This window comes from Hipposideros armiger, unplaced genomic scaffold (genome assembly GCF_001890085.2).
Source record: "Hipposideros armiger isolate ML-2016 unplaced genomic scaffold, ASM189008v1 scaffold_548, whole genome shotgun sequence".
NCBI lineage: Eukaryota > Metazoa > Chordata > Mammalia > Chiroptera > Hipposideridae > Hipposideros > Hipposideros armiger.
This window is the reverse complement of record NW_017731898.1, coordinates 1181854-1187816: the sequence shown is the minus strand read 5'-3', so window position 1 is coordinate 1187816 and position 5963 is coordinate 1181854.

Here is a 5963-nt window from a genome sequence, read left to right as displayed (position 1 = left end):
CAACTTGGGCCAGTGAAGCAACGTCCTCCACAACTAGACTGAAGAACAAAAAGGACAGCAACTTGTCTGTTCCCCTTCCCCCAATTCCCCAAAAAAATCTTTAAAAAAAAAAAAAAGTTGGCTTGGGACGCCAGCTCTGAGCAGCAGGGCCCCAGTTCGGATCCCACATGAGGGCCACTGACTCTGCGCCCTCTACAGCTAAGATGGTGAATAACAGCTCAACCTGGAGCTGGGCTGCTGTGAGTCGCTGGCCACTGCATAGGCTGCAGTCCCTGCTGCAGTAGGCTGCCATCAGCTACTGTGAGCGACTGGCAGCCAGTGTAAGTCGCCAGCAGCCGGTGTGAGCTGCCATCCAATGGCCAGCAAGCAACTGCCTCACCTGGGAAGAGCGCAATGATAATACCAACAAGGGCCAGTGAAGCGACATCTTCCACAACTAGACAGAACAAAAGGACAGCAACTTGTCTGTTCCCTTTCCCCGATTCCCCAACACTGTTCCCCTCCCCCAATTCCCCAATAAAGATCTTTAAAAATAAATTACTCTTAAATAGAGCATTAAATGTAAAAAGAAGAGTTGCCAGGGATATTTTTAAGAGATGCAGAACTTTGATGGCAATGAGACACACTTAAAAAGACATTAACAAGGGCGGCCAGTTTGCTCAGGTGGTTAGAACACAGGCTGTTAACACCAAAGTTGCCGGTTTGATTCCCACATGGGCTAGTGAGCTGCGCCCTCCACAGCTAGATTGAAAATGATGACTTGACTTGGAGCTGATGGGTCCTGGAAAAACACACTGTTCCCCAATAAAGTTTAAAAAAATTATTTTAAAAACAGACATTAACAAGAATTAAGAGATCTAAGCTCCCTTATGTCAGCATAATTTAGCAAAATCAAGTGTTCTCACCATAATATCATATTTCAGGGCAAAATCATTGAGGAGAAAAACAAGGTCACTCAATAATGATGAAAATAACGTATCAAAAAATTAATGATCCTGAACAACTAGATACAAAACACAATTTATACAGACAAGAAGAATGAGCAGGAAGCAGGGACAGGTAGAAATATAATTAAAGATTTCAATGTTTAACTATCAAAACATGATACGTAGTAAGCAAAAATGTTAATGAAGAATCTATTATACATTATAAGATTCTTGTTTTATGCCTGTAAGTTATATATTACAATAAATAACTGACAAATAGAATAAAGAAATGCCATTTATTTCCAAGGAGCTATAAATGTCACAAGTTTGATCATATCTGGACACAAAGATACACGCCAAAAATTTTAAAGTCAGTGTGTTTGCTTGTACAATGTGTTAAAATGAATAACCGAGCAAGAGCTCACTGCCCGATATCATAGAAGCCAGTACTCTGACATTGGCTTTTGAGAAAAAAAAATGTATTCATGAGTCACCTGGCAAGGAGACAAGAGACAGGCTCAAATCTGCCTCTCTGATCCAGGGTTCAGGGCAGGATTTTAGGGGTTTCAACACCAGACCTTCCTGGAAACGGACCCTTCTCTTCTGAAAGGGTTACCGCACTCAGGTTCGGATCATGTCCCGGTTCTTTGGTTCCATGGGAGGCAAACAGTTATGGGTTCACACGTGTTACTCATGAGTGATGTAAACTTTGGTTATGGGTTTAGTTAGAAACAGGATAGGACCATTTTGAACTGGCTCTGCGGTTACAAGAGCAGAATAGGAAAATGCCCAACCACAGAAAATACATTAAAATATTATCTTAACTATTAACTAGATCAGGGATGAAATCTAAAGCCAATAATGCTTCAGCTGCCAAGAAAATTAAATACCACAAATAGATGCAATTTTAAGAAATTTGGCCCTAATAGAACATAAAGTTAATTGCACCAAATGATGCAACTGCTTTGGAAACCAGTTGGGCATTTCCCCCAAAAGTTTCACATACAGTTAACATATGACTCAGCATTTCCAAATGTAGGTATATACCCAAGAGAACTGAAAAGATGTTTACACAAAAACTTGTACACAGGGCCAGCCGAGTGGCACGATGGTTAAGAACTGGCTTAGGATGCCAGAGGACCCCGGTTCGGATGCCACATATGAGGGCCAGTGACACTGCCCTCTACAGCTAAGATGCTGAACAATAGCTCAACCTGGAGCTGGGCTGCCGTGAGTGGCCTGCAACAGCGTAGGCTGCAGCCCCTGTGGCAGTGGGTTGCCATGGGCTACCGTATGTAGCCAGCAGCCAGCGTGAGCGGCCGTCCAGAAGCTGGCGACTGATCTGCCTCGCCCGGGAAGAGCGCAAGGATGGTGCCAACTTGGGCCAGTGAAGCAACGTCCGCCACAACTAGAGTGAAGAACAAAAGGACAGCAACTTGTCTGTTCCCCTTCCCCAATTCCCCAGCACTGTTCCCATCCCCCCAATTCCCCAATAAAAATCTTAAAAAAAAGAAAACTTGTACACAAATGTTCATATTAGCATTGTTTATAAGAGCTAAAAAGTGGAAATAACCCAAATGTCTATCAACTAATGAATGGATTTTTAAAATGTGGTATATCTATACAATGAAATATTATTCAGCCATAAAAAGGGATGAACCTTGAAAATATGCTAAGTGAAAAAATCCAGACACAAAATGTCACACAATGTATGATCCCATTTATATGAAATGTTCAAAATAAGAAAATCCATAGTGACAGAAAGTAGATTAGTGATTGGCAGGGGATCATGGCAGGGCAGAATAAGGAGTGACTGTTGATGGGTACAGGGTTTCTTTTTGGAGTGATGAATATTCTGGGGTTAGATAGTGGTAATAGTTCATAACCTAATAACCACTGAATTGTATACACTTTAAAAGCATGAATTTTATGGTATGTGAATTAAATAAAAATATAAACAAAAAGTTAGTTTCGTCAAATAGGTACTTTACAAATAAAAACAGAAGAAAAATGAATAAAGAACTGAAAATCTGGGCTGACCGAGTGGCACGTTGGTTAAGAGTTGGCTTGGGACGCCAGCTCTGAGCAGCAGGGCCCTGGTTCGGATCCCATATTAGGGCCAGTGATGCTGTGCCCTCTATAGCTAAGATGGTGAACAACAACTCCACTTGGAGCTGGGCTACGTGAGTCACTGGTGACCGTGTAGGCTGCAGTGAAGCTGCAGTGGGCTGCCACAAGCTACCCTGAGTGGCTGGCAGCTGGCGTGAGCAGCTGGCAGCCAATGTGAGCTGCCAAGAGCCACCTTGAGCCACCGTCCAGTGGCCAGCGACCGATTGCCTCACCTGGGAAGAGCTCAATGATAATACCAACAAGGGCCAGTGAAGCGACATCCTCCACAACTAGGCTGAAGAACAAAAGGACAGCAACTTGTCTGTTCCCCTCCCCGATTCCCCAACACTGTTCCCCTCTCCCAATTTCCCAATAAAATCTTGAAAAAAAAAAAAGAATCGAAAGTCTATGCTTATAATATGAGTGGCAGGTGGAAGCATTCTCAACTGTACAAATAAATCAGATGGTCAGATAGAGAAGGTCAATTTCCTACCCTAACCAATACTTAGCGTTTGCATAGTTCAAGAGTAAATTGGGTTAAAAAACAGGTATCTAAAGTTTCAGTTTGTAGTTTAATTAAGATATATAGTTATTTCTCTCTCTGGAGTAGTTTGAGCATAAATAGTCCAGGATGTATGGCAGCTCCAAGATGTCAGGAATCTGGCTCCTTAGACCTTGTTGCTTTACCATCTCTAAGTGTTGCCCTTGTTCACATGGCCCAACATGACTCAACATCAAGTCTTCATTCCAACCAATAGAAAGGGAAAAATAGGGACAACAGACATACTCCTTTTCTTCAGGATTATGAATTGTAAGTTACATAATTACTTCTGCAAACAGACCATCACCCAGAATTTAGTCATAAAAGCAACATACAAATTGAAGGGAACCTGGAAAATGATTCCTTTATCTGAGCAATGATATGCCTAGGGCTGAAAAATCTTTTCACTATGAAAAAAAAAAGGAGAAAATGTATATTAATGTCTACCCTTATTCATAATGATTGGTTCAGGGATGGGCTTATGACCCAAGCCAAGCCAAAGAGAATTAACGCTGGGATTTATGTTGGGACTATTAGGAAACTTGTAATGTTAGTAGAATACAGGCCTAACTGCTGACCATCCTGACCATCACAAGGGGAGAGCTTGACTGGGAATGACAACACAGGGTAGAATCAAGAAACAGAGAAAGACAGTGTCCTAACGACACAGGTTAAGGTTTTGAATCTATCTGGGCATTTTCCTCCTTAAATATTTTCTCCTTGAACAGAATACTATGTACCAAGATTTTGAGTCTTAGAGTTTCATCCATGGTTTCTCCATTCTATTTGCAGTGAAATGCTCCTGGACAAAGCTGGAAACCCAACCCTTCAATTTGCCACCTAGAATTGCACAATATAGTAGCCTTGCTCAGCAAACCAAAAACTTGTTCTGTGGGATACTAGCTAAAATTTGCAAAATCTCTTCTTGGTAGATGTTTATCACACCCTTCTTCCATGTGATTGTATATTGCCAGTATGTAGATATCTTGCTACTACTTCTGTTTTTACTCCCACTCCTCTGGGTGGAGTTGCACTAACTGATAGTCAAGATGCACAGGATTACATGTTCTGTGTCTTTTTTGTATGCCCAATGTCCCTTTACCTTGAATTTCCCAATTATATGAGCCAATACATTTTCCTTTTGTGTAAGGCACTTTGAGTTGGATTTCTGTCACTGGCATAGATGAGTCCTGACAAATGCTCTCAGTAAGCCTTGTGTAAGGAAAAGGAGGCTTTCCACCAAAGTCTAAGTGTTTTGGTCTCAGTGGCTTTTCTTAAAATGGAGAGTAAAATTTTAAAGATTAATATGTATATTTTGGGGGGAAGAACATATGTATGAATGTAAATTTATTTTTTTAAGTTTAGAAGGATATACATCCAACTAGTAAGAGTTGGTTACTTCTGGAGACAGAGTAAGCAGAGTGGAATTGGGGGTAACAATCAAAAGAACCTTTAATCTTATCTTTAATGTTCCACTCTTAAAGATAAAGATGTATACATAATTGTGATTTTAAAATTAGTAACACAATAATTTTTTAAAGCAAGCTTCATTTTTCCTCTTTTCTATCAGCCCATTCCTGAATAATTCAGTCCTAGAGTAGGGTAAGCATGCGTGCTGGGTGGAGGTGGTGGTGTGTGGCAAGAGCTACAATGGCCAGAAAGAAATGTCAGAACCTAAGCAGGTTGAAGAGGGAGTCCATGAAAGAAGGCTTCCTGGTGTGGAGTGTCAGAGCACAAGTGGGGTGTGAAGGGTATATACACAAAGGAGGAGGGAAATTTGTTATATACAAGGGCTTTGCTCAAATGAGGAAACCTACTAAGGATAACAGAAACCAGAGTCCGTATTGAGAAGGGAATAAGAAATATGGAAAAGAAGAAAGCTAGAATGAACCCTGAGATACTGGGTTGAAATTAAAGATATCTGTGTGAAGTCAAGGTTTTCAACAGATAGATGATATATGAGAGAGAGAGAGAGAGAGAGAGAGAGAGAGAGACAGAGAGAGAGAGAGAGAATGAATAGGGGTTTAAAAGTGAATATGTTTGTGTGTGTGAACATAGGCATATGTTCCCGAACTCTCTCACTGAGAGGGCCTGGGAGCAGCAACATCCCTACAACAATGAGAACACCTAGCACCCAGATCTTGGCTTCTAAGTACCATTCTCCACTAAAAAGAAATAAGATACTTATTTCAGGGCTGATGCAGGGGAAGTACAAGATGAGCCTGGAACACATTTTTTGTGTATGCCAGAAAGTAAGGAAATGCTCAAAGAATGATGGGAACATGACAATTGGGCACAGAAGCTGGTTCGAATGAATCCCACTGGTTAAATAGGTGACAAATTGAGCATCAGAATAAATGTTAAAGTTAATATAAAATAACCAATTG